This window comes from Corapipo altera, unplaced genomic scaffold, assembly GCF_003945725.1.
Source record: "Corapipo altera isolate COAL_440 unplaced genomic scaffold, ASM394572v1 98, whole genome shotgun sequence".
NCBI lineage: Eukaryota > Metazoa > Chordata > Aves > Passeriformes > Pipridae > Corapipo > Corapipo altera.
This window is the reverse complement of record NW_020884914.1, coordinates 2241304-2248955: the sequence shown is the minus strand read 5'-3', so window position 1 is coordinate 2248955 and position 7652 is coordinate 2241304. Positions and strand designations below refer to the sequence as shown.

General features: G+C 45.6%; 1 non-coding gene across 1 annotated transcript; it reads right to left on the bottom strand.

Moving 5' to 3' along the window:
- Window positions 1–5364: 5364 nt before the first annotated feature.
- TRNAT-CGU lies at window positions 5365–5436 on the bottom strand. Its single transcript has one exon. It is a non-coding gene; the product is annotated as a tRNA-Thr (tRNA).
- Window positions 5437–7652: the final 2216 nt, after the last annotated feature.

Sequence of the window (7652 nt, the reverse complement as noted above, 5' to 3'; positions counted from 1 at the left end):
CGGCGGCAGCACCTGCGGCCTCGGCGGGGCCGTGCGGGGGCCGCGCTGCTCCCGCGGGAGGGCGCGGGGCGGGGGCGCGGAGGGACAGCGCGACTCACCGCTTGTCAGTGCCCCCGGCGGGGCCCCCCCAGCCGGGGATGGATCCACGCCCGCAGCGAGCGGGGATCCCGGGCACGGCGAGCCGCTCGCCGGGCAGGTCCGCGTTCTTGAAAGGAGACAGCCCCTCCGGTCCTCGCTCCGAGCCGGCTCCTTCCGTTGGCAAAATCCTGACTCATTACATAAAAAGATCACCCTGCCAGGCGCCCTGAAACATTTCTTCATCACGGTCACGCCACAAGCTAAACAAGAGGCCACATCGAGGGGAGGGGGGAGAGGGGGAAGCGGAGGAGAAAAAAAAAAAATCCAGAGGTTTTTTTTCTCCTTAAGATCCTCTCCCTTGAAAAAGGGAGATTAAAAAAAAAAAAAAAAAAAAAAGAGAGAGAGAAAAAAGCCACAACAAAAAACCAACAAAGTGCAGAGGAAAAAAAAAATAAGAGCAGTCACCAGGAAAAAAAACTAGAGAAGATTCACTCATTGTTGCCACAAAGACACCTCTCCCCTTCCCACTCCCTCTCCATGCTCGTTCCTCCAACAGTGCTACAAAGACGTGCAGTCTGCGCCGGGAGTTGTGAGCCCGAGCCGTGAGCTCCTCAACTCCGCGGGGGCCGTGCCAGGAGCCCCGGGGCTCACAGTCCTCCGAGAGGAGGTGTGGTGAGTCCAAGACCGTCCGAAAATTATTTTTTTTCCTAGAAACTACCACCAAATATAGTAACAGGGAAGGGGTATTCCTAGAAATTCGGGAGACGTCAGAAAGGGAAGATTTGTGAAATTCAGCTTCACTTCCTGCAGAGGGCTCCTAGCACAGGGAAAAAAAAAAAGGCAATAAAGTGCTTTTCATGCTTCTCTGATCAGATAATGGTTAAAAAAAAGAATGGTAAAACACTTAACTCGCATTTCTCTGATACGATCTAGGAGTTTCATATGGGAAGGAAGCTAATCAGTAACCCCCTTTCCTCATTTTCTACTAATGTTTATAGATGCCTATCTCCTGTATTTATTTTCCCCACATTCTCATATCAGACCTATGCACGCAGCAAATGAAAGCAATATGCATGTGGGTGAAAAATGGGCCAAATGATAACCCTCCCACGGATCACAGGAACACTAATGAGTGTTCGTGTGTTATTTTAAACAGGCTTTGCCGTTTGCATCTTTCATGCCACGCTGATGTGAATAATTCATGTCCCCGCTGTAGATGTGTGCAATATTGTTACTCGCATGAATGGGAATTCGGAGGTTGCCTTTTATTTAAGGGCCCCAATACTGAGAACTGCTGAGCACTGTCAGTCCCCATGGACTTAATGGTATGTCAGGTTGTTAATTAATTCGGTTCAGCCATTCACAGGATCAGGCCCTGCCCGACAAATGCAGACCTGCACACTGTCAGGAGCTGCTATTATTCCTCATGTCTCCTGAATCTCTGTGTTTGCTTTGTGCTTGTGTCTAACACCCAGTCCTTCTTGAGTCATGTCTTTTAAAAAACCACTATTCTGATACATTTCATAGGAAGCAGAACTCAATGTTTGCAAAGCAGAGCTAGATGAAGATGTTATTATATTCAATTAATTATATAAAGATGTCAATGCATTTGTAATAAAGGATTATTTATCCAGGAATAGCAAAGGTTGCTATAAAAACCCCAAAGCCAGCTTTTGGGGGAAGATAATAAGTTTCAATGTTTGCAACTCTTGCAGGTTAATTGAATTTCTGTAATGAGATTCCCCTCAGCCACATGAAATCCTTGGGTTTGTTCTTTGCATTTCATTATGACTTGCAGAGTCTTCTCTGCCCCTAAATCAAATGCAGTAAAAACAACTGAGTCTGGCTTTACTTCAGTGTTTTATGAACACTCACATTTAATCAAAACTTAGTTAGAGACACCTTGTCTGTCTGCAGTTTTGAAGGGGAATTAGCAGAGTTCACCTGACAATCCTGAGTGTGCTTTGACTCCTAAGTATGTTCTAAGTGTTATTGCAGTGCTCGGTAAACAACTGCGCCGAAATACAGACCCAGCTTTCAGAGAGGTGCACCCACAGTGTTCCGTTAGCAGTAATGCCTGGTTAGAAGTAGATTTACTTGGAGTAATCTCTTGGAATTCAAAACAGCTCTAGTTAATTGCAAAAAGGTCTTTTTAATCTGGCTGGTTTACTTATGGCACACTGCTCCACTCTGCCTGTCACTCTCATTTCCTGAGTGAAAAAGTGAATGGCAGCTTCAAGTTCAGGATCTTTTAATCATTAAAAGAAATGGATGTGCTGTCCTCTGTTGGTCATTCTGGTTGTCACATGTAAAATTCAATTAAAAAGGCAGCAAGAGGTTCTGTTACAACAACGGAAAACACAAAACTAAATTGAATTTGCTTCATCTGCTGCTCTCACCAGTACAACTGCACAGTGCGAGGGATTTTTTTTTAAATGATGCAATGATAGAAGCTGGACTGTGGAGAGGACTCATTTCACATGACTCTGTACTACAGTCTCTGCCCTGTGTTCGTCCTGCTGCTGTTGTCCCCGCTGTGCCCAGTGTGCTGGGTGCCCAGGGAGCTGTGGGTGCCCAGGGGGCTGTGGGTGCCCAGGGGGCTGTGGGCTCCCCCGGGTGCCAGGGCTGCAGGGGGGCTGCAGTGCTGCCAAACACGTGGCGAGAGGAAGTTTCTAGTTTACATTTCACATCCCGTGGTGTGGGGACAGGGCCGTGTGTGCCAGTTGAGATAGTTTGTGCTCATCACATGTGGTGACTCCCAGCATGTGACGTGGTGGCAGCTGAGCAGCTCCTGGGGCACCCCAGCCATGGCAGCTCGGGCTGTGCTGGGTGTGCCTCATGCAAATTCCCACTTTACTGCTCCTGGGGTCCTTCTGTGAGTCCTGATGTGCAGGAATGCTCTGCTCTGGACCCTGTTGGTGAGCACTGGTGTGTCCCCTCTGGGTCCTCAATTCAAGAAGATGTAGCAACTGGAGAGGATCTGGGAGACTGTAGCAAGGGTGATGAGAGGTGTAGAAAACCTGAGCTAAAAGGAGAGATTTTAAAATCTGGGCATCGTGTTGTCTAGAAAGGAGAAAGATGAAGGCAAATATAGTAACACTTTCAAAAAGGTTTACCATCATGTAAATGAATGTGTCATGGCAGTAAACCTATGTGATATATCAATTATTTCTACCTCTTAACTGCTGCTGGAGTTATAATTTCTGGGCTACACTAGTTTCTCTTAACATGTAACTTCACAGATAGTTTTCTAACTGCAAAATTATTTTCAAGTAAATAACCACAAGAAATATCTTAATATCATTGTTATCATGCTAATAGTTTAACTCTGTTATTCAAAAAAATGTAAGTTCTGTCTGCAGACTATGGAAAAGCAGGCTCCGTGTTACCTGATTTCTGTGTCATCTAACACAGACTCCACAGGCCTCAAACTGGTAAGAGGATGAGACACAGCCAGAGCTCTCCTACATACCTGGCTTAGTCCTATGAATATATTTCTAAAACACAAGGAAGAATTCATGAAAGCTTTACTCATCATGGACAGGGTGGCTCCTCTCCACTACCCTCCCTGTGAGTCTCCCTGAGGCTGTAGTCAGTGGCAAGCAGTATTTATCAGATCTGAGTTTTGTCCTTGACTCTGATTTTTGCATTTAAAAACCTCTCGTGAAAGCAGTTTCAGGGACATGGCTGTTCCTCACTGTCCTTTATATCCATAAGTAAAAACATCTAAGAAAACAGAAATCAACTTAGAATGTTTTGGGTTGTAGTCTTGCATGTGCTCTGTGCTGAAACTGTCACTGCACAAAATCAATAATTTACATCTTTCTTCTCTGTAGGGAGATCGGGCAGTGTTGTCATGGATTTCATACTAGAAATTTCAGGTTCAAAATGAGCTGGAAGGTAAGCACTGTGATTTCCTCTCTGCTGGTGCTTCGTCAAAGTTAAGTCAAATTTACCAAAGAGCAGTTCTGGAGACTTGTGAATACTGACAGGAAACGAAGTGTAAAAAATACAAACTTTAATTACACTTAATTAATACAGTCAGATAACCTTTGTAACACTAAATTTGAGGGGGGAAAGAGCTTTATATAGAATAAAGTGTGCTGTGAGACAGCAGAACAGGTTGCCCAGGGATGGCTGTCCCATCCCTGGAAGTGTTGAAGGCCGGTTGGATGAGGCTCTGAGCAATTTAATGGAAGGTGTCCCTGCCCACGGCAGGGGGGTGGAATGAGATTGTTCTTAAGGTCCCTTCCAACCCAAACCATTCTTTAATTCTGTAACTGGTTACAATCCTTCTTTAAATCAAAATACAGCTTGAATGGTGATTTTGACTTGCCAACAGAATTTACACGTTTTATTTTTAACAGATTTTACAATATCCACTGTAAATAGTTAATGACAGTTATTTCTGTTTGTGCAATTATACAATTTTGATTCTTGACAACAGTGGTGCAGAATACGAGAGGAAGATTTGTCAGGAAGAAAACAAAATCGACCGTGTGGACACAGCGGTGAGTGAAATTTCCAATGGTAAGTAAGTATCAAACACAAATCAATAAAGATTTCCTTCAATTAGTAATAATGTAATTATTTACACTGTTAGGATGGGTTTAAGTGCTGTCAGCCCTTAACTGTGTGTGTGGTCCTGTCACTGGGTTGGACCTCCTGATCCTGCAGGATCAGCTGTGCCTGGGGCACCCAGTGTTTGCTCCTGCTTGGAGAAGGTGACACTGCTGGGCTCTTGGAGTGTAACCGAGGCACCCTTCCCCTACCCATTTTCAGTGTCACAGGGAGTTTCTCTATTAAAAAAAATGGAAAATGTGAACACTAACCAGATTGCAAATAATCCTTCTAAGTGGTTGGTGATACAGATGAAGACATCTCATGGTTTACTAATCAGAAGGCAGAACCAAATTAATAAATAATTAAATGAATTCCATGGCTGCGGGGTGGGGGGGGAAGCAATGAAAAGAACGTGGAATTACAGGATGATCTCGGTCGCTGCATTTCAAACTGTCTTCTACTTTTGCTAAGCTGAGCGGGGCTCTCGAAAAAACAGGATTGGACCGCAGTTAAAAACGAAGAGAAACGTTTCTGTCGCTGCAAACGCCAGGAGGCAGGGCGCGGATGAGGCAGGAGGGGCACGACATTGCTCGCGTCCCTTTGTTGGGGCCGCAGGAGCCGCAGCAGCCGGTAACGCGCCCGGGGGCGGAGCGGCGGGGGCGCTCCCGGCCCGACCCCCCCCCTAAAAATGAGGGGAAAGCTCCGGCCCGCGCGGACCCGCCAAGGCACGGACGGGGTTCGAACCCGTGATCTTCGGTTTACGAGACCGACGCCTTACCACTTGGCCACCGCGCCTGCGTTAAGGACGCCTCCCGACGCCGTTCTATCGCTGGCGCCACTCCCGCGCGCCCGCCCCCGCCCCGCCCCCGGCGCGGGCACCTGAGGCGCTGAGGGGGCGGAACGTGTGGGAGGGACCGGGAGTGGAGCGTGGGTGTGTCGCGCTCTCGCTGTTTCTCCTTCTTTCTCCTTTTATTCTCCCTTATTCTCCCTCTTTCTCCCTCTGTCCTTGTCGCTGTCCCCGGGAGCTGCGGGGCCGTTCGTGAGGGCACTGCCCTCTGCCCGTCCCGCTCGCGCTCAGCGGCCCCGGGGCCGTGAGGGCGCCGTGCCCGGAGATGGCACCCGAGCGGTGCGGCCGCTTCGGACCGGTCAGGACACCTCGGAGAGAGGGGACAAAGCGGGACTGAAGCTTTCCTTCCCCGAGAAGAGAAGCAGAAACTCAAAACCTTGGGATAATTAAATGGTAAATGCTGACTTAAACGCACTCGCTACCTGGTAGCTGTTCCCTCCAAAACCTCACTGTTTGGAAACAAAAAGATACTAAAATACATTTTTTTTCCTCTAGATTTTGTCTCCTAGATTTTTACAAGTGTGACTCAAAAGCAAAGCTTTTAGTTTTCATTTAATGTTTGTGGTTTGTTTTTTTTTTTAGGTGTGTGTTTGGTTTTTTTTAATGGTATTTTAATGGAGATCCCTTTAAATTCTCCGTGAAACTTCTGCTGAACACCCAAGTTTTAGATCCCTTTTGGTTTTTTACTTTGGGGTTTTTTTGTGGAAGAAGCATGTGAACATATTACAGAGGTACCTTTGTAAAGGTCGAGATCAGAGTTGCTAATTTGGTGGTCCTGTAAGGCAGGTGCATTAAAAAATTGGTGCAGAACCAGAATAGTTCTGTTTGGGAGAGACCTTCAAAGGTCATCTAGCTGAACCACCCTGTAATTAGCAGGGAAATACTTCTGTATCCTCTTGGGATGTTCTTTGAACTCTCATCAGGGAAACTCATGCCTGATGGCTTGAGTACATGAACAAATTTTCATGCTTTAAAAGTTATCATTTGTCAGCTTCTCTGTGATAACTCTACGCTGCCTGTGTTTGAGCAAACAGAGCAATTTGAATTAGTTGCACCTGCAGTGAAAGGTGTCACATTACCTTACCGAATAGTCAGCCCGTGTCAAGCTGTTTGCTCCTACCATGGAATAGCTGTCCCAAAGGAGATGAGTCCTATTTTCCAATCCCTACAGACGTGACTGATGGGCTGGCCAAGTGCTTGCTGGAATTTAGTTATCTGCTAGTCTTGTTCATTATTAGCTTCAAAGGACATGGATTATGGAAAGCTGGGAAGTGAGAACAGTGCTGTTGTATTCTGCCTTTGTGTTGTCACTGTGATCACTGCAGCACTTCCCAGTGTGATGGTGTGTGGGAGTGGAAACTGCCCTGCTCAACTCTCACACCTGGAAAGGAGTGACCTCAGAGGGCCAGTTATCTCAGCTGGCTGAAGAGTTACTCGTAGTGTTACCAAGCTGGCAGCAGGGAGGAGTCCAGTTTTAATCAGTGGTTGCTTGTTATCATTCCATTTCTGGCCCACTGACTTATTACAAATTATGCTCGTTGATGTGCCATAGTTGCAAGTTGTAACTTGCCATCACAGTTCCTGTGCAGCTCACATATATTTGATTTATTCATGCTTTTGGATCTTTGTGAGGTGAGAGGTAATTTTGTGGTGGGAGAAGCAAAGGGGGCTGTTTGAATTGTTTGTGGAATTCATATGAGTTTTATCTCTTCAAATACACTACATTTTTAATAAATGTATTTGGTTGGCATTAGAAATAGTATTTAATGGCAAAAAAAAATCTATTGATCAAGTTCTTCCTTAACTGTATGGGGAGATGGAAACTTCAATTTGAAATCATAAGGATCTTCTGTGTAGATTAGGAGGAAGTACTTGATTTGGTTTACAAAATTTGGCTATTCCCTAAGTTCCTCACAGTGCCTGGGAAATTGTTTCTATCTGTCTAAACAAAGTGCTGTTTAATGGTGAACTGATTTATCACAACAATAATTTATATAACTAAAAATGCAATTTTGATTTAAAAACATATAATTGCCCTTCTGCTGTCTGAATACTTTTGTTTGGAAGTGTCTTTTATGCTGGTCATTACCCTTGTTTGAGCTCCATGGGAAAGCCCTTCCTCCTCATGCTGAATCCTCCTCATGCTGAATCCTCCTCATGCTGA